We start from the raw sequence: 25772 nt of genomic DNA on the forward strand, positions 1-25772 counted from the left end.
TCAAGTCGCCTTTTCGTCCACTTCAATTTCTTCACATTTATGTCGTAATTACTACGAATAACGTCTCCTATACTTTCCTTGGCTTGATTGTCTGTTGGTTCTCACCACCGGTATGGTATATGCACTTACCTACGGCTGCTGGGCCTTCGCTTTGTACCTGACTGCGGTCTGGGGATTCTGGAACTCTTCTTCCGTCCGAGACTTCAAACCAGTTGAGCAGAAAAAGCCGTGGCCATAGCTGGATCTGGCTGTTGTGCCAATTGGGATTGTATCCCGGCAGCCACGGGTAGTTGTAAGCGAGCGTATCTTCAAGCACGGGCATCGCATTAACAGACGCCACCGTTGCAAGGGTCCATAACCAGCATGATATCGTGAACGACTTCATGTCGAGCGGATTGCGCGGAACTCTCCGAACGCAGCTGCAGATTTGAACGTCCCGAACGCGCTATTCTCAAAATGTGGTCGCAGTGCCGTGCTGCTTCGATCGCGATGACAACTTCGTGGAAAAAAAGGCACTTTCTTTTCCTTCCATCTGCGGAAGCTTCTCGGAGAAGTTATTTCAAGGTATGGAAGTAAAGACAGAATGATTGAAGTGGCATTCGGCAAGTCACGGGGCAACAGAACGACATCGATCGTGCAACGCGAGTTGACAGGCTGGGAGACAAATTCTAGGATTCGGATAAATCGCGAAAAAGGAATCATCGCCTTTCAGAACTACCGAAACAAGTTTGGAAACTTGTTATTTTTTGTTATTCAGTAGGAAGGGAAGATTGAAAGATACTTTTCTTGACTTGATACAACCAGGTTTCTTCGTAGGAGATGAGATTCAGTCAGCGACGCTGCAGGAAGAGTTATCGGCCACACAGGTCAAGTAACACTCTTAAAGTACAGGACACAACTAGAGATTCCGGAAGTCAGTGTTACCAATCCCATCTCAACTGAGTTAAAGCAACACAAAGAAACACATGCTTAAGACTGTGGCATCGAAAGTTCTGCTTGTGTGCGGGCCAGACAGTTTAAAGACAATCCTAGAACCTGGCTTTTTGTAAATGGGAAAACCAGCGCCAGAAGAGACGATTGAAGAAGCAAAGAAACACACAGGACAAGCGCTAACAGTTGAAGATTTTTAACGATGCGATACATTATAAAAGGAAAATGGGCGGGAAATCAATGGCACGCGTAATATGAAGCGTGATATTAGCATTGTAAAGCGCGGAACTGAAATGACGAGGACGGGACAGGCAGTAACACACACACAAGTGCTATATACCCTTGCCATGAAGCCTTAATCATCATATGTGGACACAAGGCGCAGAGGTTATGAACAAATCACCCGAAAACTTACGCGTGTGTTAGCTCTTGGGTTGACAGCAAAGGCCTCGGCTATCAGACGACTGTTGCTGTACCTTCCTACGACCTGGCAAATTTCGAATTCAGGAGTGCACCCGCACCCGCTGTATTGAAGTGCGAAGTTGCTGCCCCGTTTCCTCATGCAGGACAGCGGAACCACATACACAACGCTGGTCGGGCCTTTTACTTGCGGTCTCGTATCTTTGGTAGGTAAAGTGAGATAGGAGTAAACTAGGACTATTCGAATAGGAGTGAAATAGACTCGGAATAGGAGTAAGTGAATAGAAGTAAAAAGGACTAAGTAGAATGGGAGTAGAAAGTTCGTGCCACTGTTCTCTTCCGAAAGGCAACTCTTGGCGAGCTGATGTTGCATTGCATGACCATCGAGATTGTTGGCTTCGGAATTTCATCACTTTAACCCTTAAAATTTTGAAATTTCTTCACTGCACTGACACTTTTAAGGCCGATGTGCGAGAGCCTCACGTCGCACCCGAGGTTTCGCTTCAAGGGGCAACAAGACATGTTTTCCGTTCCTTAGTTGGTTTTTTCAAGGGCAATGACGGCTGATGCAGCGTCAACAGAATGACTCTCACATGTAATATCAAGAGAAGACATAATTGCTTTTAATCATTAGCTTAATATATGACACGAAATGTAGTACCGACAAGCCACGTATATAACTGAACGCTTCCAACAGATAGTCGTGCAAAAGCATCCAGGCCATAATGTGGCCCCGTCGAAAAGATTGCCTCGTTAGTGAAGCGGCTAGCCCGGAATAATGTCCTGGCTATCGCAAAGAGAAGCGAACAATCAGAGGTCTTGTTTTGGCTTGGCTTCTGTCTTCGTCCCCGACGTCGCTTTCTCAGGCTTGTCTAATGCCGTGCGCTCCCTTGTACAGGTGTCAGACTGGGCTGGTACCTGTAATTGAGCAATGAAAAGCACCATGAGGTTACATAAATGAATTTAAATGGGTCATTTAAGGGAGTACTTCAGCTCTGAATCCATTTGCAGCAACAGGAGTCACTATCGCGTCTACAAGCAGCATCTACAAGTTTGTGCAGAAAGCTTCTGTAGTTTTGTAGATGCAACCCAGTGTTACGCGACACAGGTGGTGAATGAATGAAAGAAGAGAATTTTGAGGACTCATTTCACTGTTTTATATAACCTTAATGAAAACCAACTAGTAATAAAGCCAAGGAAGGTGTGGGGGCTGTTAGTTGTACTGTTTTAAGTGTATTTTAGTAATTATGATACAGATGTGGAGAAAGTAAAGTGGACGAAAAGGCAACTTGCCGCCGGCAGGGACGGAACCTTCAACCTTCGGTACCTGCCGTGGGCAAGTTGGCATTTGGTCCACTTTATTTTCTTCACATCTATATCATCTATATCACCACGTAATGGCGTGTGTGACGTCATGTGCTGCACGGAGTGGAGATGTCGTCTTCTACCAAAGTTTCAGCCCCTGCAAATCGTTTAATTTCAATGTAAAGCTGAACAAATCGGAAATAGCTCGATTGCACGCGCAGTTGACCACGGAAGAAAATAGTTCGCCGGAATGCAGAGGCTCGCACAGCAAGCAGCTTGTTACGTCGCGGCTCGCGAGTGCGCCAGTGTTGTCCGATTCTCAGGCCACTCGCACGTTTATAAAAATATTGAATTATCACTTATGCGCTCGACCGATTGCACTGAAATTTCGCCAGCTGGTTTGTGAACGCACAAGGATCAACTCGCATAACACAGATTATGATGGTAAATTGCGTCTCACGGCCCTTTCAATATAAGACAGCAGCATGCCACTGTCCTTGCTCAGCACCAAGAACGTTTAAAGAACGTTTAGAACAGAATGTGAAATACTAAGAGTACTAAGTAGTTTACTATTGGAGAGCTGCATACTGCTGTCCCCACTAAGCAATTAGAAACAAATGTGGGTGACTCTGTTTAGAAGAAATAATAGACGATTCAGAATACTGTATACAGGAGTCTAAAACACGTGGCCCGCGGATTCGCAAGGAATAAAGTTTTGTGACTTGCGGATAAATGGTACTCGTATTATTTTCGCGCCCATTGCGCTTAATAACGGTGTGTTCGGGTGAGCTACAGTGACAGGAAAGATCTCTATTTCCCAATTTTAGTCATGCTGAAAATCAGTATCGATATGTTTCTCAAAGCCTGACGTCACATCCCGTTCAATTATGACCCATATATGAGATATAGGAAAGGCGTTTTTTTAAATGGCAACTTAGGTGACATTTTCTTCAGTTCAACCCCCCCCCCCCCCCACCACCCGCCTCGATTTTTTTCACTGTCCCGACCCTCGTTGAACTAAATCTCGTGATGCGGCCCGCTAGCTGAGATGAGTTTCAGACCCCTGTTCTATTCTCTACCATGGAAGAACTGTAAGCAGCTGTACCGAACAACAAAACAAAAGTAAGTTAACGAAGCTTTTCAAGCAATGTTGTGTCGTGTTAAGAAAGAGTGGTTAACGATTTAGGGCACTTCGTACTCAACTGATGTGTTTAGAAAAATTTATTGTATCACAGACGGTTAATATTAATAACAATTTAACATGACGTTTTCTTGCTAGAAATACGTTCACGAGAAAGACAAAACAGAATTCAGTAACATGGAAATAAATAAACACATGAAATAACGCGTAGGGAACCCGTACAATTGATGTTTAGCACATTTACACACACATTGAAATATGTCAAAAAAAGCTAGGTATATATAAATATGCATATTATATGGTAAAACAGAAAGCACAAAAAAAATTGGCCGCGTATTTGCGTGCTTCGCTGCAAATGTCGTCTAAAGACGATAGAAGAGGCGCTGCGTGAGATATGGACACCATCTGGCAATACGTCGGGAAACATGAGTGCTGTGTTGCGGGCTGGTAGTCCCGGCGCAGCGGCAGGTGAAGACCGGCGGTGACCAACACGACCGGCGGGGACGCCGGCCAGCCCGAACACGCGGTTTGGCGCGAAGCGCCGAAGGAGAAGAAACGTCCGCACTCTTCGAGTACTCTCCACAAACTCTCTTATTTACACGTCGCCTGGGTAAAACAGGAATGCCAGAGCGGCGCCCCCTCTCATTCGTAGAATGGAATACTGAACGGAAACCGAAACACAACATGAGTTTGTGCAGAGGGCACGGAGGAAGACAAGTTTCAGCGCAGTCGCATTTTCAGCGCAGCTTAAGAAACTAGGGTCTTTAAAATTGCGTATCTATGTATTTTCTATTAAAGGAACACACCACCTAATACTTGCCTAATGATGTTGCGCCTCAGGTATGCGTAATATTTACTTTTTGATCGACAACGTTCACAAGTAGGAACAGCCGTACCAGTTCAAGATGGGTGGGCGGTAAGCAAGTGGTTCAACTTTGGCCGGGTGGCTGAATCGAGTGACGTGCCGGCAAACAGAAAAACAGACCAAAATTTCTGCGTTTAAGTTCCCCAAGAAAGACTATCGTGTTTAAAAAAAACAGAGACAGAAAGAAAGAGAAAGAGAACGAAAGCGATAGAAAGGAACAGAAAAAGAAAAATAAAGAGAAAAATTGGCCTCGTATCTGCGTGCTTCGCTGCAAATGTCGTGTAAAGACGATAGAAGAGGCGCTGTGTTAAAGTCACTGGAACGGGAAAAGTACCGCGACCATCCTGCGCGCCGCCATATTTGGTCCAGCGCGGCCGAAGCGGCGGCGGTACGGTGCTGATTTCACGTGGAGTAACGCATGTTTTACGCATTGCGTGCGCTTTTGCAGCCCCGAATGAAGCATACCGTTGTTCTCTGACTGATTAGGAAAGAAATAGCGGCAGTTTTCACTTGCCTACATGCGCACGCACGCGTACTAACGCGATAAAGAAATGCGAACTGCGCAGCGTTTAAGCGCTCGGCTGTCTGCATTTATTAAATGCGAAGCATTTCTTAGCGAATTTCTGCGACTTTGTTCGTATCTATCTATCTATCTATCTATCTATCTATCTATCTATCTATCTATCTATCTATCTATCTATCTATCTATCTATCTATCTATCTATCTATCTATCTATCTATCTATCTATCTATCTATCTATCTATCTATCTATCTATCTATCTATCTATCTATCTATCTATCTATCTATCTATCTATCTATCTATCTAGCCGCCCCGACTTTGTGCTGTCCTGGCTGCTTAGTTAATGGAATGTACACCAAATTTGGTATGGCATAACATGAATGTATGACGAATATAAATTACAGGTAATAACATGAAAATATTGACATGCATGCCATGTTTATGGTGCGCTCGCGGCCGCTTCGATAGCTTGATGCACAACAAAATTGGTAAGGCGTACGTGACAAGAGTGTATGACGAACATAAGTGACTGGTTATAACGTGCAAATCATGAGAGACATGCCATGTAAACATGATTTACATGACATGGTCTCGGGGCGCTCGCAGTCGTTTAATGAAATGCATATATACCAAAATTTTTATGACACGAACGTTAGTGATAGGTGGTAACATGAAAATCATGACTTCCATGTCATATACGGCATGACTTACTTGCCACGCTCATGCTGCGATGGCGGGCGGTTCGCTAGCTTGAAATGTACCCAAATTGGTATAGCGTGAGGTGACTGTATGACGAACACGAATGACAAGTGGTAACGTGAAAACCATGACTTTTGTGTCTGTATGGCATGACTTGGATGGCACGCTATGCTCGCGGCCATTTCGTTAGCTTGATATATACCAAGATTGGTATTGCGCGCCCTGACTGTATGACGAACATGAATGACAGGTGGTAGCATGAAAATGATAACATGCACGACATTTACGGCACCATTTGCATTACACTGTCTTGGCGCGCTTCCGGTCGTTTTGTTAACTGGATGTATAGAAAATTTGGTATAGCTTGACATGGGTGCGTGACGAACATAAATTGACGAACAGGTCATGCGTTGTATATACCAGAATATACGTACGTTTCATTAGCGTTGTGACTCAACATGCATGCATGCCAAACATGCATTGCATAGTGAACTTGATCTTACATGACATGCGTACCATTATTTTCGTGTTACCGCACGGTATTTATGTTTGTCATACAGTCACGTCACGCAATACCGATTTTGGTGCATATCAAACAAACGAACCGGCCGCGAGAGCATCATGAGCATGGCATGTAAATCATGCCTTACATGACATGCGTACCATTACTTTCATGTTACCGCAGGGTATTTATGTTCGTCATACAGTCACGTCACGCAGTACCGATTTTGGTGCATATCAAACAAGCGAACCGGCCGCGACAGCATCATGAGCATGGTATGTAAATCATGACTTGCATGACATGCGTGCCATTATTTTCATGTTACCGCCTGTTATTTACGTTCGCATTACGGTCACGTCACGCAATACCGATTTTGGTGCATATCAAGCAAGCGAACCGGCCGCGAGAGCGTCAGCCATTATTTTCATGCTACCACCTGTTATTTGTGTTCGTCATACGTCAGGCAGTACCAATCTGTAGGAGTCCGTTTTCATGGCGCACTGATCATTATATGTGAGCCATATAATGTTATTTACGTTCGCATTACGGTCACGTCACGCAATACCGATTTTGGTGCATATCAAGCAAGCGAACCGGCCGCGAGAGCATCATGAGCATGGCATGTAAATCATGCCTTACATGACATGCATACCATTATTTTCATGTTACCGCAGGGTATTTATGTTCGTCATACAGTCACGTCACGCAATACCGATTTTGGTGCATATCAAGCAAGCGAACCGGCCGCGAGAGCGTCAGCCATTATTTTCATGCTACCACCTGTTATTTGTGTTCGTCATACGTCAGGCAGTACCAGTCTGTAGGAGTCCGTTTTCATGGCGCACTGATCATTATATGTGAGCCAAAAGGCGTCAATTTTACGCCAAACATAATAAAGAGCCGCCCGGCAATGTTATTCTGCATGAACCTCCTGCGACAACCACGCGAAACAAGCTGCACTAGTGCAGGGTAGGCGCCAGGGGCGTAGCCAGAAATTTTTTTCGGGGGGGGGGGGGGGGGTCAACCATACTTTATATATCTTCGTGCGTGCGTTTGTATGTGTGCGTGTATATATACGCAAGCAAAACTGAAAAATTTCGGGGGGGGGGGTTTGAACCCCCCCAACCCCCCCCCTTGGCTACGCCCCTGGTAGGCGCAAACAATCCCCGAAACAACATTTGCGAATTCTCAATGAAGCGCTTACCTCACAAAGGCAGGTATCAGTCGTGGGAACAAATTTCTCCCGCCTTATTCTGTGCAGCCACACAGCTCGTCGTTTGGCATCCTTTTTCCCGCTGAGAATGGCAAAGAGGGCCTTGCCCGTTTCCCGCCGGTTGCTGCACACAAAAGCGCAGCACCCGGGCATTCTTCGATGCCTCGATGGGCTTTCGATGAAGTCTCAAAACGATACGGGATGTCGTAATGTTCCTGCACGCTTTCCTGAGCCTATAAAAACAATCGCCCTCCAAAGCGCCGTGCGTCTGCGGCCGGGAGACACTAGCGAGGCGAGCGAGCTGGACCCTTTATGTGGCGAAGCCACCGAAAGGGCGCGGCGGCGAAGAGAAAAGGAACGCGGTACTTTTCCCGTTCCAGTGACTTTACGCTGTGTGAGATATGGACGCCATCTGGCAATACGTCGGGAAACATGAGTGCCGTGTTGCGTGCTGGTAGTCCCGGCGCAGCAGCAGGCGAAGACCGGCGGTGACCAACGCGACCGGCGGGGACGCCAGCCAGCCCGAAAACGCGGTTTGGCGCGAAGCGCTGAAGCAGAGAAACGTCCGCACTCAACGAGTACTCTCCACACACTCTTTTATTTACACGTCGCCTGGGTAAAACAGGAACGCCAGAGCGGCGCCCACAACCGGCAGCCTGAAGGCCGCCCACAACGCTGCTTTTTCATTTTTGAAATATTTTTTTTTTCACCTTCTTGGCCTTCTCAAAACTAAAGTTTTTCAACACCAACCCATGGCATTCGTACAGTGCAATACAGAACCGAAATCGAAACACAACAATGAGCTCGTGCGAAGGGCACGGAGGAAGACTGTCCTGTGCCTTCTTTTACTTCGTCGTCGTCTAGTGAGCGCTGTTTCAACAAAGATGAACGCATACCAACTCGCTCAAGCTTCCATTCTTATGCATTTTCAGCGCAGCTTAAGAAACTAGGGTCCTTAAAATTACGTATATATGGATTTTCTATTAAAGGAACACGCCACCTAATACTTACCTAGTGACGTTGCACCTCAGATATGCATGATATTTACTTTTTGATCGACAACGTTCACAAGTATGAACAGCCGTACCAGTTCAAGACGGCTGGCCCTTGGGCAAGTGGTTCAACTTTGGCCGAGTAGCTGAATCGAGGGACGTGCCGACAAACAGAAAGACAGACAGAAAGACGGACAGACCAAAATTTCTGCGTTTAAGTTCCCCAAGAAAGACTATCGTCTTTAAAAAAACGTCAATATGTAGATTTTGCGTATCTACATGGCGCTTCTGCGGATTCCCAATGATACGTGTTAAATTCGCCCATTGCCCGGACGTAAAACACTTCAGGGTGTTTAAGATTGTTGACGTTGCCATACTGACGTGCATCCGTGTTGCTAGTTTTAGGTCGGAAACTCGAACGTCCCGGCGAACTTTATCACGGGATCCTGAGATCAGCAATCAGCCAAACATATCACTTTAGACCAAAATGACGAAGTTTTATTTTGCATAATGCCAAGCACTTACGACCGCAGAGAATAAGTATTTGATCTTCGTACGGAATGCAGATGACATGTGGCACTCCGAAAGAGGTGAAAGGCTTGCGCAACACTGTTCATAGAATGGAGCTGAAATTCTTTCTTCTGTTAACTCAAAAAGGGCAGAGGTTTATGGGAAGAAGGAAGTTGGAAGAGATGAAAAATCCTTAAACACGGGATGTCACTAGAACCAACGCTTCGACAGTGGACTTGTTGTTGCCTTGACGAAGACAAGTCCACCTGTCAGAACTGTGGCTCGAGGACGTTTCGTCTGCTCTTCTGTTAGGTGTTAGTGTCATGCACCACTACTACAGGTATTGTTCACGTCGGACGGCGCGGAGAACTGAAGCCAAGTAGAGCGCTAGTGAACACTTGTGTGCGCTCAATGCAGGATAGAGACTAGTCCTCATAGACGCGGTTGGACGCCATGCATGCTTTGTCTCCCCTGTCCTCGTCGCACATGTTTGAACCGAATCTTACGCCGCAACATTGCGGGTTATCAAGTGTAACCAACACTAATCGACCATCATCGTGATCATCCGCCTGACTACGCCCGCTGCACGGCAAAGACGCCTCCCACGTTCCACCAATCAACCCGGTCCTGTGCTTGCTAGAGCCAGGTTGTCTCAGCATACTTCCTCCTATCATCGGCCCACCTTACTCTCCTCCCCCCTGCCTACGCGTGCTTGCCCTCTCTTGGAATCCAGTCGGTTAGTCTTAATGACCAGCGGTTATCTTGCCCTCTCGCTACGTGCCCTGTCCATGACGATTTCTTGATTTCTGCTAAGATGCCGTTAACGCCCATTTATTCCTTGACCCACTCAGTTTTCTTCTTGTGCCTTAAGGGTACACTTAGAAGAACTGAGCGTTGGGTGAGTTGGGCATTCCCCTATCGTGTGGAAAGTGTTATATCGTCGAAACCGGGCGTTGTGTGAATAACCGATCAATGGACCACAAGAACTCGTTGAAAGGGCAGCTTTCGTCTAACCTTTGCCTGCATTGTAGGGAATGTGAATGTCGTCCATTACTAAAGGAAACTAAAGTGCTGTCGAGGCTCAAAGATAGGACCGCACGAGAGATTGTGGAGGCATTCTACATCCACAATTAGCTGACGTATGTGTGGCAAGGCTTTCGGCGAACTTGCATAAACTCGACATTGACTATCTAACCGCCAACCTGTAATCATAACCACGTGTCTTTCCTTTTTCTTTTTCTTTATATGTGTGGTTTCTGAAAATTAACCTTCAGTTGTTAGTCTGCGCTCGTCTCGTGGTTCTTCCCTTCGTGTTCGCGTTTTTCGCGCAAAATGCAGTCTGGAATTAACGGTACAGCTATCATTTTTCTTTCCATGGCTCGCTGGAAATCTAATCTAATGAATAGTAATCGAACATAGTCACCACACATTTGTATCCCCTGTTACCTTTAGAGCATATAGAGAAATCATACCGCGGTCTTGTCCGCCTGGTGTCGTGGCTGCGGCAAGGCACATTGTGACCCGCTGGACGCCGGCCGGACGACCGCGTCCCGTAGTTCCCGGATTGACGGGTCATTCGCGTTGCCCCCACTCTTGACCTCGGGCAACTCCTTTGCATCCGAGGGCTCCGTTTTCTCATTGTCGGGTGGCGCCGGTTGTGTTGGTGGGGCTGCTGCGACGTCCATTGGCGTAACGTGCGACGGTGATAACAGCGCCGTTGCGCTCTTGGCGGGTGCACTGCGCTTCGACTTGCGCTTAGCGGCACCTGCGTTAGAACGAGGTGGTTCGTCATAGCGAAAATAGATGGTCATTGACGGGCGAACTTAGGGGGCAAACTGAGAGATCCCCGTTATTATCCGCGCGTTCCACAGACTTATTTCCTTCTGAACTGCCTTTCGCTGTCACCTTGAGGGGCTGCGGCTCAGTCAAGCTTTCTGTGAAAGATTTTTCTGCAGCTTCCCAGTCCCTGTATTATTATTATTATTATTATTATTATTATTATTATTATTATTATTATTATTATTATTATTATTATTATTATTATTATTAATGAGAAAACTTTGCATGTCTCATGAGACGAAAAATGCGGAGTTGTTGGCATTAGCAAAAAAGTTGTCACATGACATCTTGCCATGACGTCACATGATGATGAGATCACACGACATCGTCGCCTGGCCAAAGCTCGGCCAATCCTACATGTTAGTGCTACACGGGATTGAGTGCCTAAATCTTCGGGGGGTGATGGGTGGGTGGGGGGCAGTGTAAGGACGTCAAAGTAGTTTGACGGTGTTGTGAAAGCAGACTTTCCCTGTGCTTTCCACAGAAGAGGCGTAGCTTAATTTTTGTTAGGGGAATTTCGATCAACCTCCCTGTATGCATGATCGTACGTGTTTCTATGTGTGCGTCCATATGTGTAAACATTTCGGGGGTGATCTTGAACCCCGCCCCCCCCTGCTACATCAGTGATCTTTAGAGCTCCCTAAAGGGACTCTCATTCTTTTAATATGGGGTGACAAAATGAGACCAGGCTGGCTTCGGATTACAACTTTAAGGACACTATCAACCGGACAGATTCGAGGTGTAAGGTTATGTACGCAACGTAAAAATTCTCAAAACGTATGCTCTGATATATGGGCTCATGTAAAACATCGTGAATGTGCAATTCTCGCTTCCAGTGAAGTGCGCCTGAGTGCTAACTGGGGTGGGGGGGGGGGGGGTTACAAGGTGGCCGTTTCTAGGATTTGATTACAGCGTACCCCGGAAATATTACGTGCATATTCCTTTTACACGAAGCGAGCACAGTTGTGGTTCCTAGGGTGATTTCTTGGAATAGCTGCGTTCGAACCAAAAAAAAAAAATCGCAGCATATCCACGGAGTGAATGATGATGAGTGGGCGAAGCTGCGGAGGTTCATCGGTAAACCGTGAATCTTCCGTGAATTCTGCCCAGTACATCATCACCGACGTGAGATCGGGCGCGTTTATACTAAAGGTTCGATGAGTTATGACGACTTGCAGCTCACTTTAATTTTACATGTACGCTGTGAATTTTCATTGTTTAGAAAACCATTGCTTTAGAAAACATCTGGCGTCTTTCGTTAAGCAGCTGGCGTCTTTTCGTTTTGCTTTTAGAAAACATCTGGCGTCTTTCGTTGGTTTATTTCATCAATCAACGGCGTTTTGAATGAAATTTTTATTGTTTAATCACGCACAGGAGAAATCTCACCATCTTCGGCTTACTGGGAGCGCGGTACACACAACAGACGAAGGAAGAACCACAAAACACGAGCGCTCGTGTTTTGTGGTTCTTCCTTCGTCTGTTGTGTGTACCGCGCTCCCAGTAAGCCGAAGAATTATGAATTACCAACTAGCCCACCTTTCAATACTTTTGAAATCTCACCAGGCACTACCTTGGAGGTAAACAATGGCTGCTAATGAGAGACAGAAGAAGTCGGCTTTTAGCTAACACTTACACTTCTACTTCTACTAACGTTTCCTACTGGAACATGCCAATGGCTGCTAATGGGGAATGAGAGACAGAAGAATTCGGCTTTTAGTTAACGCGCACGCTGCGAATTTTTTATTGTTCAACAACGCACAGGAAAAATCTCCCACCGGCACCACCTTGCAGGTCAAGATCTGGTACTAGCGTACGACTGGTTACGCACTACGACTAGGAGGGACGAACGGGTGCCGCCTTAAGGAGCTTCGCCCCTAAAACAGTCAGAGGCATTTTTGTGAGAGGCTACGCGTCCCCACGATATAGTACCATCGGTTGTCGTGCGGCGCATTCGTACTCCGCCCTCCCTGAAGCAGGCGGTGTTTGTACGACACGATGTGACACGAATTTGGGATGATACCATCGGCGATTCGGGATTTTGCAAGTGCTGGATGCCACCGATCCAGTTCTCACAGGCTTTCAAAAGTCTATTGCTTGAGAACTCTAACAGCAGCACTATGACTTCACCATGGACAAGATATTGGGCCCATGAGACTGCGCATCCAAGTTGCATAAAGCAGTCGAAGCGCTACTGCAGTTTTTGAAGAGCACGGGACTTTTCGACTGTTTTTGACGTCGAGCAGAGAACTTTTACTACGTGCGAAGCAGCAACAGTGACCCTTTTCAAACTTTTGTTCCTGTTCTCCGGTGCAGGGTAGCCTACTGGGCTCAGCCCCGGTTAACCTACCTGCCTTCCTTTTATTCTTCTCTCTCTCTCTCTCTATCCTCACAAAGTCACAGACGCTGGCTTTACTGCGACGCCAGCTTCACTAAGGCAAGCGTATTGAAATAGCGCCGCCTTATGGAGATATGGCAACTTACTGGTATTGGTGGTGTTGAGGGTTGCCGCGCCGTGTTTCTTGGCCTTGCGCTTGCTGTGCTGGTGGCGGCTGGAACGCTCCCTGGAGAAGTTCTGCGAGTCAGGGGAATTCTTCTCTTGCAGCTTGCCGGTGGCTTCGCTGCGCTTGGTGTTTTTCTGCGCCTGCTCGTCCACTGGTGGAGACTTCTCGACGCGCTGCGCTTCGTCGCTAGAAGGAGCATTGCCGTCTTCTTCTGGTGGCGAGAGCCTCGAAAGCGCCGACATATGCAGCTTTTCTGGACACCAGCGGCCTAGTTCACGTGAACGACACCACGTGGCGTATCGACCTTAAAGAATTCAAAAGTCCCGCCATGACGTATGCAGTGACGCGGCACTAAATAAAAGAGAATCAAAAGAAACAGTACACACGCCCCGAGACTGTCGCTTCACCTCAGTGCGCAGAAAAGAGAGCGCTGTGTGTCGGCGTTATCTCGACGGCGACGACTGGCAATGAATCGGCAGTTTTTCTAGACGTGCCACGCCAAATGTCTGGCCGTTATAGACGCGCCCGCGATGCATCAAAAGAATCGTGCTTTTATTTGTTTGTTTAGTTTCTTGCGCTGCCGTACCGGTGGGATATTGAAGCAGCATGCTGCTTTCCGAGTTTCTTTTTTCAGCTAGCGGGAACCATTATGTTTGGGTACGAACAGGATATTGTGGTTGCATAATAACCAAATTTCCTTTGGTGTACCACTTGGGTGATGCTTGTTTGCTCCTTGCGTTACCTCAAATTAGAACTGGATAAGTTTGAGAACGCTAGGAATGAGAGCAAAAAAAAAGGAAGTTAAAGATAGTTTTTATTTGTTTTCATTTAGTTCTTATTGAAATGTGGCTGCCACCGCAAGCTTGGCGCCGTCAAAGCGGGTGTGCAAAAATGATACAGTCGTTGAAAGATGATCTTGTACACCGGAAAATGTGAACTTGGTTAGTTTTTTTGTTAGGAATGAACGTATAGTAGAACATATACGACTGACGTGTTGTGTAATAATCTCTAGATCTGCCGTCTATCCCGCTAAAAAAGGCACTTATCTATCATAATTGCATTTCTTCTTTCTCTTTCTTTTTTTTCCCTTTTTTTCTCACGGTCGACTGACTCATATGCTCGAGGTGATTGTCTTGAATCCTGTTGGCGCAGATACACCAATAGGTTACTCTAATGGGCTGGAAGTTCTCCTGAAGCTCTCCTTTCATGTTCTGTAGGCGCAGTCTCTTTCAACTTTGCACTACAGCAAGCACAAAGTCGATCATGAATCACCTACTGGCCCAATCGTCCACTTTGATCAGCACAAAGAAATTCAGAAGAGCGAATTTTGGCGTTTTTGCGCTGACAACAACGATTGTTAATGCAACATAATATAGTAACTATTCCTACAATCTCTCAAAATCACTTCTTTATTCTGTATCACTCCTGATGTAGAATACAAAATGCATTTGACTTGCTCAACAACGGGTCACAAGACACATCAGAGAAAAGCGAACCCTTTAATTCCCCCTTCTTTCGTTCACCCAGCATATGAAAATTTCTTCAGTTGTGAGTGGAGCTCCTTCTGTTGCCACGAAGATGTGCAGGCGTTCCAAAGGAAATCTTAAGCCTTTCTTTCCAGGAGGTTCCCTTAAGAGAACAATGGTGTTTATGCGCACAGGAATTTTGATTAGTAGTTTTTCGCTCGTAGCAATGACTGAAAAATACCAGTCTTCAGCCAGATAAAGCCTAGCGAAATCTGCTTTTTCCCTTAATATCTACTGCTTTTCAAGCAGTAGTCTTCTTCCTCTGAAAGCCCAACGGAAAATGACCCATGTCGAATAGAATGATTACAGCTCCGCTCGAGGGTCTTCAAAACCGGAGCTTTTTTTTTGTACTTCATGATGCAAAATATCAGCCGCGTATTGAATCCTGGAATCTTCTGGCTTGATAGGAATGTCAAAGCTGCGAAGACATTCCTGGTTGGGATTCTTTTTTGGCTCAAACGTGTAGGCCCACCTTGAAAGTCCCTTCCACTGTATCGGGTAGTTTTGTCTCTATTGTAGATAAGGAAATCATAGTAAAATAGATAGTAAGAAATATATAATTCAATATTAAATTTTACTGCAACATAAAAGTTGCAATAGAAATACGCGCGAAAGCGACTAAGAAAAATTAATAATATTTCAGAAGACACGATAACTGGCATGTAGCCTCGACTTTAATAATAGGGATATCTGCACACAGGTGTGAAGTCTGGTTAATGCGCATCGATAGCACAGTGCTATCATAGATGCATGCGTTTTAGAAAACACCCTCTAGACATGGTATTCCCTCTCAGCTTTGTCTGAGTGGAAATAGCTCAAAGAATTGAATTCCTGTCAATCTGATAACATGTTATTTTTTTTCTTAGATTAGGCCCTAAATCTGCCCTAAATGGTGGCTCTGCGCTGTACAGCACCCACGTGTGCTGTACAGCGCAGAGCCACCATTTAGGGCAGATTTTGTAGTGACGCGGAAATTACCTCCTTGATAGTGAGAAAGTTCAAATATGTATACACAATAACCTTCTCAATATTTACTTATGGACAAATATTTGGGATCGTGGAACATGAGGTGAGCATGAGTGAGGTCACGCCTTTTTAGAGTAAATACTTACTCTATCACTATATATATTCGCGATGTGCTTTCTTAAAGGGACTGACAACCGACCGAAATGTGTCACAAGACCCTGGCTGTGAATTACAGTGACATAAACGAGCTTTTTTTTCACCATATGATTAGGATTTGCATTGTTGAATTGCGCTTTGAAAGTCACAACGGCATGTCGCGTTGCCTGACGGGCAAGCCTTCATAGTGCACGAATGAGATGTGCAGAATGCTGTACGCAGTCCGCTGCTATTTACTAAAGAAAAAAAATGCGTTTAAAATTAATCCGCACGTTATTAGGCATTCTCGATTTATTCTGTGCTTATAAAAGAGTAAAAGGAGTTGACGTTGAGAGGTGGCGTTGCCTTCGCGACTACTAGTGAACGCATGTCGAGCAACGGCGCATGCGCGCGGCGCTTTCTACATTGAATGAACTTCCATGTAGCACACATCAAAAACCGGAAAAAAGGCATTCCATACCGCTGGGGCTGTGGCATGGGCTTCGCAAGACACTGACCTACGTAGGCGGTGTCACGGCTGAAACGTTAGTAAAGGCATCTTTCCTTTTTTCAGTGAGTACTACCCGCAAGGCATTCTCTACACACACGCACACACACACACACATTATATATATATATATATATATATATATATATATATATATATATATATATATATATATATATATATATATATAGTGCATTACCGATCACGTTAGTCATAAACCTGAGGCGAACAAGCAAGACGAGCTTGATCTGTTCATTAGTTTGATGAATCGTAATTAGGCTTGGCTCGGGAACACAGTGCGGAGGGCAATCTAGTGAGCATCGAATACTTGGCTCATTGAATCGGTAAGCAGAACTGTAAAGCGAAAAGCGCTTGTTAGTTTTGAAGTCTTCTTCCTCGCTGTTTTCATTCACTCTGTTGTACATTGCTGCTAACATGGGTACCTGTTAAGGAAAGTCATCAGTAAAGACAACATGCATGTGTCCATGCCTGGACTTCCCTCTTAGTTACTCCTCTTATTACTCTTTCAACGGCGTGAAGTGGCGTTGCGGCAACAAAGGCAGTGTGTAATCGGCTAATATTCCCTATGAAATTACCTATGCTTTTCAGGAAAGCAGCGTACACTAAAGAACGTGTTGAAAGGGTGTCGTTTCGCCTCACAAAAACAGTCCTGATATCGTGCATGCCTCTCGATTGCATTATCGCCGCGCGCCCGGCACTTCCAGGTCACAAATGGCATGCACGTTATGAGCGTGAGACAGCATTCTTCATAGGAAAGTGGCGAGTGCCGAGAATTCAAGAAAGGAAACGCAAGCCAGCAGCAAAGCAGCCGGTTGAAGATCTCTCCGTCGTTGCTATGGCAACGGCGCGCGCGGCCGCGCTCGCTTCCGAGTCTGCTTGCCTACCGTTTCGCCGTCTGTTCCGTGCACACCGCTCCCCGCCGCCGGCCTGCGCCAGTCAGCGAGGGGGGGGGGTGTTGGGTAAAGGGAGGGGGCACTTGCTGAAGGCCTTGACAGTTTGAGAGAAACACCTATTCTCATTATTCTTGTCAGTAAAACACCGCCTCCGTCAAACTTTTGGGAGGGGAGGCGGGCCCTTGGGACATACCCCCTAGCTACGGGCCTGGCCTCTGGACTCCTAGGTGGCCCCGGTCGGTTGAGGTTAACTAAAATCTGGGTTCCTTTTCTTCGTTATTAAGTAATGGGTTGTGTGGTAATAAAAAATAAAACATTAGAAGTTTACTTGCTCCATTTCCAAAAGCGAAACCGAAACTGCAGCAAATATCTTGGTTGCAATGCTCCAGCGAAAAAAACAAGCAACTAAATCTTCAACAGCGTTGTACTAGTAATAATAATTGCTGGAGTTCTACGTGCCCAAACCATAATATGTTTATGAGGCATGCCGTAGAGGAGGGCTGCGGAAATTTCGACCACTTCAGGTTCGTAACGTGCATCTAAAACCAAGTACACGAGCCTCTAGCATTTTCGCCTTGTTCAAAAATGCTGGAGCCGCCGTCAAACCTGTGCCCTTTGGGTCAGCAGCCGAGCACCGTAACCGCTGTACCACCGCGGCAAACATAAGCAATTCTGAGAGAGACAAAAAAAGAAGAAAAACCGCATTGGGATTCGAACCAAGGCCCCAGCGATTGCGCGCAAACAGCCAGCATGGATGATCAACCCATTCAGCCACAGCGCGCGGCGGCTAGCCCGTGATACGATAGCTATTATAAAGATACTACGGTCAAACTCTCCTTGCAACGCTCCTTGCAAGTGTCCCCACCTTCCAAAGAGCAGGAACGGAATGCAAAAGTGAAAACAGCTGCTTTCTGTTTGCAAAAATGCGCTGTAGACCATAATTCGATGTTTCACAGCGCAAGGAACGAGGACGACATTGGAAAACACACACAGCGCTGAACTTAAAACTGACTATATTTTCAAACTTACAGCAATATATATGCGCTCTTCACCAGGAAAGAAAAAAGAATAGAGCAAATGAAGCATACAAAAATTCCAGAAAAAATCGTAGAAGCCCAAACAATTTTGAAACGTGATAAAAAGTGCACGAGTGCAGCTTCGCTTGCTCTTTCGAGCAACGAAAGTGAATTTCTCGTAATCGTAAAATATATGTGATATCGATGATGGGTTGTTGTTTCCTGCGTAACGAGCGACTACAATTTTTTGTACACCAGGCCTGCAATTGTCGCGTGACCAAAATCACGTAACATCGCACATCTACTTATGTGACTACAATCACGTAACAACTAGCCACGTGACTAAAAATCACGTAAAATCAAGTAATTAGTCTCGCCACTAAAATCCCGTAACGTCAGGTAACTATTGACGTGACGTGTTGGCGCCAAAAACTTCGGAACAACCGGGTGGCGCGGGGCAACCTCAGCGTCTGCACTGGACTCTAATAAAGATGTACTTTCTCTCTCACGTGACTATAAAATCCCATCACGTAACTACTAGTGACGCGACATTTCCCCTTCAGAACCACGCAACAAGTGCGTAGTCTGGGGAACCGACCGAAACCTGAGAAGAATAGATTATCCAAGCCTAGCCATATCCTATAATACTATACTAGCAAAAACTTTGCACCTCTAGCAATAGCTTGGTATTACTAGCAAAACCTTAGAAGAAGCTAGGTCGAACGCTAGCTCCGCTTTCGGTTCCAGCCTTACGCAACCAGTACATGCTGCGCACATTTTCATTTACAGATGTTTAAAATGGCATCTTATTGCGGTACGTTGAGGTGGGCTGCGAGTGCGTGCGAAAAGCTGCTGAATCACAGGATTTTCGTTTTGTAACTGGGAGCACCAGTCCCTGGACTTCCCGAAAGCTTTGATCCACACACGTCATATCACACGGACCTATCCGATGCAGCGCACAGTGCTATGTGATGTTAAAGGAGAAGGCATGCTGGTTTTTTTCTGTTCACGTAGAGCGATAGATATGTCAAGAGATGAATAAAAATCCCAGTTTCACCGCAAGGACGATGCAATGAGTGCGATAGCAACAAATGAAGTAAAGCTGCAGGCAGCTAACTCAGATGCAGTCTCGCGTAACTCTACAAAATGGTGCTGTAAGAGAACACAGCCACTCCAGGTAGGAAAGGGGATTTCGCACAGTCTCTTCGAGTTGAGAGCGCAGCATATAGAAGGGTATATGAGCCGTCCGCTGATGCTTGTCGAGATAGCGATTTTGATTTCATTTAAGTTAGGGCGAAATCATTGCACTGCTGTTTGAAAAAGAACAAATAATTTTTCCTATTCTTTGATTGGCTTAACTATCTGTTGGTTTCATTAGTAGTGTCTAACAAAAAAAAGAACCCCTCGAAAAATTCCCCTTCGTTCGTTAAGATTACGACAAACACTTGCGTTAGCCCTAAAGTAAAAAGCAACTGCAAAAACGTCTAACTTTGTCATTTAATTACTATGCCTCGCTTGTCTAAGCTTAGTTCGCTTCCTTTACGTTGCTGAATTGTAGGTAACTGAGAAGGTCGTAACGACATCATTGAGAAGGGAGAAATAAGTTTCCACCACAATACGCGTACAAAAGTTCGAAAGAGCTTTGTTCACCATAACTTGATCGGGCGTTCTGTTCCTTAGGACGTTTATAAAAGAGCAAAGTAAGAATTACAAATGTAGATCTGAACGATGTGATACGCGTGGAGTGTTTAAACATACACTAAAAAAGTCATATAATAAAGAGAAAAAGAAACGGCAGCTCAAGATTACAGTCAAGAACCGAAACCGAAACGAAAGCTCTTTTTTGTTTCGGCGGCGACATCCTGTGCGAAGCTGCAGAACTAAGTCACTGGCTGAAAAAAAAAATGCTGATCCGTCGCCAGGAATCGAACCTATGACGGCGCGGCTATGCCGCGCTCTGAACTTGAGCGATTAGCTCGCTCGGCCACGGTGGATGCCTTGTCGCCGGTGGTAAGCAAGGGTTTATCAATTTACCACAAACATTTGAACGACCGCGCTTCATAAAACGCGTTAGGGAACAATGTTATGCCAATTGCGGCAAGTTGAGATTGGCTTCAAACGAAAGCTGATTGTCAGGACTACATGTGATTTCCTGACCATTACCATACCTTGCTTAGTTTTACGACAGTGACCGTTTTTGTCTCGAAAAACAGGCCACATTTTTCGCCGTTTCCATAGACTCCCATTGTACAATCTTTAACTGCTCTGGGAACAAAATTGAAGCTTACTGCAACATGATCGCTGCAGTCTTCTCGTCCGTTTAGGTTCCCAGAAGCGCTCTGTGGTCTGCGTTTTTCAACATTCACCCTCTACACTTAATTATTCGGGAAAAACTCGCCAGTTCCATTGAAAACGCGCTAGCTTCGCGCCGGCGCCGCCAGGGGCGCTGGCTGTGATGTGTCCACAAAAGCTGGCTGATGACCAGCCAGTAACTGAAAAGTAAGTGTCCATCAAAGGCAATTGTTTGAAACACAGGTGACAGAAAAGAGGTAGCTCGCAACTGATTTTGTTCGTTATAGTGCATTAAAGGCGTTATAGTGCATTTAGTGCATTGAGCGGCCCTTTGAGCGAAATACGGCAGGCGAATGTAGTGGTACAAAAACCCACGTGGGCTACATCACTGAATGTCATGTTGTGAGGTCAAAATCTAATAAATCGTGACTATATCCCGTCGAATAAATTTGTGACCTCATCATGACGTTATTGTGTCATCACATGACGTCCTCGCGCGACTTCATGTGATCACGTGATCACATGGCATCCCCTCTTGGTCTAAGGCCCGCCGATCCCGGAAGTGACACAACACCGCGTGAGTTGTAGAAAGCTTCAGGTGGGGAGGAACAATGAAATCACTTGAGAACGTCAAGCAAATTTGATGCGTATCTCTCACACCGCTGTTCGTTATGCCTTGCGAAAGTCCGGTCCTCGATTGTATAGCATAACGCATTACTAAGTGTGCGGCAGCGTTTCGCCTTCAAGTGTTACAAGGCGTAACACGGCGCCGTACTTTTTTGATAACGTTGACCCAGTGGGGTGGCTAAGCGGCTAAGATGTTGCGCCGCTTAACTCGAGATCGTGGGTTCGATTCCCTGCCCCAGCAGACGCATTTCAATGGCGGGCGAAATGAAAATGTTCAACAACCTTGATGGCCAAAAGCAATACAGAGCTTCGCAATACGGCATGCCTCATAATCATATCGTGCGTTTGGCGCGTTAAACCATGGAAATTATAATGTGCATGTGCGCATGAACACTATGTTTACGCGGTGCAGTCGTCGCCCTGCGATCTCATCTACTGGCGTTCACATGTCCTTCTGAGAAGTAGCTGATACGTATTAAAATAAAGAGACGTAACAAGAATGGCCGATAGAGAAGACGCGAAATGTAGGTGATTTAATTAAAGAAAGGCATGAAACCTGGGCCTGTGCGCGTATTGTTCTAATGCACAAATATCTGGCATTTCTTTGCTTTTCATTATTCTGTAGTAAAGAAGCTGACTGTCCCAGTTACCTGTTTTATTCATGTATTCTCTTTGAAAGAAAATCAGCTGCAAGCCATCGCTCCCTGGTATTTCTTGGCTGTTTCTGATTAGTCGCTGCTCAGTTTGTGCGATGATATAAGCACGTCTAAAAAGGTTTTTTTCTTAGGAAACAAAACTCCATGGATTATCCGGGTTTATGGAAGACTTTAATCTCATGTCAGGAAAGAAGTGAACTGACGGGTCTGCAAAACTTGTCTAGAAATGACGGCTACAATATGCATCCTGAATAATCTTTATTACGCGCGCTCCAGAGGCAAGATATTAACTCTATCTTGAATGCTCAAGTTTTTGGTGATAGACAGCGTTTGTCCTTTCACTTGAGCTACAGCTTACCGTTTCCCATAGAAAAAGCACATAGTGCTCTGAATCTCTCCATATTTTAAAATAAATTTTGATTTCGACGTACTTAACGCAGCGCTTGTCCTCTGTGTGCTTTTCGTGGCCGTGCTTTTTTGCGCTGCTTATGTTCAGTACTTAAATGTGCTGACTCAGCAAGAGCTATGTGAAAGTGACACAAGCCAGGGATTAGTGTATCAGGGAGGAGCAGTAAAAATTACAGCATATCCTCGGGGTGAATGATGACTTGGGCGAAGCTCCTGAAGCAATCATGGTCTCGGGATCCGCTTCTCGTTGAGCCCGTTTCGCAGCGGCGTCCTTGGCGCGCACCGTCCCGGGATCCGCCTGGCTGCCGCCAAGCGAGCGCCTGCCGCTGCGCATCGTTCATGCTCCACCAACGATCCGACACGTACGGCGACGATCCAGGAGAATGAGACAGGCGCTCGCTCCCCGCGCATCCCCGCGCAGCAGCCAGTCGGAGAGCAGCGGCACTTCTAGCGCCATCTAGTGTCGATTCACACAAGCGCCATATTGCACACAATTCTATTGGACCAATGCCATCTAGGAAATGAGACGTGAAATGGTGATGACACAGATTGTGTACAGCGCCATCTAGAATATCGTCCCTCAACTGCAGTTTGTATGTACTTCTATGAGACAGCGCCATCTGCCGTTTACGCCGGACAGAGATACTGCCGTTTACGCCGGACAACGGAGACGCGACAACGTTAGACTAAGAGAAGCTACGCCCCTAAAATTCGCAATGGTCTGAAATTTCGGACCATACTATGCGCTTGGTCAGTCGCTATTCGCTAATAATAAACTTTCAGCTTCTCACCGGTGGTAACTGTTCGCCAGGAGAAGAGGTGATAGGAAACGTCCCTTGTGGCTGCTCCTTTGATTGCGGCGATGATGCGAGGGGTCCGGCGGCAGGAGTAGCGACGCTGTCCTGGTTTGTCGGCTGTAGAAAACAAACCAGTATTATTAACGACTCCGCATTGTGTAAGTTTCTTAGGTCAATGCAACACTATGCAGCCAGGCTTCACTAATAAATAATTATTAGTGGTGCGAGCGTGTCAAGTCATACGTATAAATGCATGAGGGTGATTAGCTGTACCCAGGAAGCGTTTCTGCGTTGCGCATGTCAACATGTAATGGTTATAAGCAGGACTTCGCGCGCTGCAGCGCCCTGAATAAATAAAAGAATCAACTCAGGCGACAATAACTTGGCCGAAAGCACATTGGCTGAAAGTACTTTCAATTTGGGTCTTTTTAGGGGCGAAGCTCCTCCTAGTCTAACCTTGTCACTTCTCCGTTGTCCGGCGTAACCACCTTTGCAAACTGCTCACTACTTCGTCTTTGCAAACATCCCACTACTATCTATCACCGATCCATTACTTCACCGACCATAAAGCCGTTATAATGAAGGGGGAACGGAACACACCTTTGCAAACTGCCCACTACTTCGTCTTTGCAAACATCTCACTACGACCCATCACCGATCCATCATTTCACCGACCATAAAGCCGTTATAATGAAGGGGGAAAGGAAGCCACGTCTAGCTACCACTTACGATTAATAAATTTTTTTAGTATAAATATATACAGTGTTTGTCACGTCTTTGATGATGTACTGGGCTATAGCTTTGATTACTGCTGGGCGAAACCACTGAAGATTCTACGGTGTAACCATGATTGCTTCAGGAGCTTCGCCCAAGCTCGTCATCATTCACCCGTGGATATGCTGTGAATTTTTTTGTCTATAAGTCAGGTATGTACAAGAATGCCTATAAAGCATTTTATCTCACGCGTTTCTTCGAAGAAATCCTGTATTGTAGTTTGCTCCAGTCTCTTCTTTCTCTTGCCCCGTCTTCGCGCAGTTAGTGCTATCACTTTGATATAACCGCCTTATGTGCTTAGACGTAACTTAGATGGGGTTACCTTAGATGTAACTTAGGTGTGAACTGAGATGTGAGCTACCAGAAACCCTATTTTACCTTACGTACGAGGTTTCGGAAAATTTCATTGGGCCAGTGTCGTTAAAATATGAAAAATGCACTTTGAAATCCGTGACGTCACGCGCGGAGATTTTGGCGCGAAAAATTATTTTCACCTTGATTTCCACCTGTATTATTAAAGCTATGATGGTGAAATAAACGACATTACAGTTCTTCAATGTAAAATTTATCAATATGAGCCGATTCCCTATTCAACTTTAATGTCCCTGAAATCTGTAACAGTCTATAAACCAAATGAGCTTCAAGACTGACGTCGGTAGGCATAGTACGATCGGCGTCGCTCACCAGCACTGGCTCTTTTGCTGGGGGCGAAGCTGTGGAAGACACAGTCAGGGAGTACTTAGCCTGCGCCGAGGCAAGCGACCTTCCCGCAGGACGAGTGTCTTTGCTTAGGACCGTACTGGTGGGTGATTGCGGCGATACGGACACGTCGGCTTTGGCGCCCGGCGACTTGCCGTTGATTCCATGTTCGCGGTCGTACTTCCGTATCAGCAGCCAGATTAGCAGGCCCGTCAACGCGGCTCCAACGACGACCAGGACCATGGCAAGCGCGTCTCCGAACACGGTCATCGTGCTGGAGAAACAAGTCAGCGCAATGGAGTGTCGAGCGGTCGGTTCTTGAAGGGTAACACTCGGCAATGCTTCAACTTGGGCCAGTTGGTGCGGCATTCTAATGTAGTAGCGCTGAGCGAAAGGAGAGAAGGACAAACGACAAAGAGAAATGGACAAGTACTTCGCAAACTTTCAAGTGTTTAATAATAGTTGAAAGATTGCTTACTGCTTGTCCAGTTCTCTGTGTCGTTTGTCCTTCGTGCCCTTCGCTCAGCGCAACTACACCAGAAAGAGTTAACACTCCGAAGTAACAATCCGGCTTTAAGAAACGCACTAGAGAGCGTTGAAGAAAGTCACATGGACCCTTATGTTTTTACCTAAGACAACTCGAAAGTGAAAGCCATCATCACCATCTTCTTCTTAGTCGACTGGATTGATTCTCCGCTCCCCCCTCCCCTTACAAAAGCTTTCTACACCCAACGTGGTTTGGGGTTTGGCCACCTTTGATCAAGCGACGATGTCCCGTGATGACGTCATCGTGTGATGTCACGTTATGTGACCTGATAGTGACGTCATGTGGTGCCATCGTGATGCACGAGTGATGCAAAACATCATAATGTTGTGCACCACTTGTGTTGACGACGCCGACGGTCACTTTTTCCATTTGACCCGTCATCAAAGGATTTTGCCTTATAAACCTGTTTCACCTTACATTATTTAACACGTGTTGTTAACTCAGTATTGTACAACCGTTTTCACGCTT

This window comes from Rhipicephalus sanguineus, chromosome 7 (genome assembly GCF_013339695.2).
Source record: "Rhipicephalus sanguineus isolate Rsan-2018 chromosome 7, BIME_Rsan_1.4, whole genome shotgun sequence".
Lineage (NCBI taxonomy): Eukaryota > Metazoa > Arthropoda > Arachnida > Ixodida > Ixodidae > Rhipicephalus > Rhipicephalus sanguineus.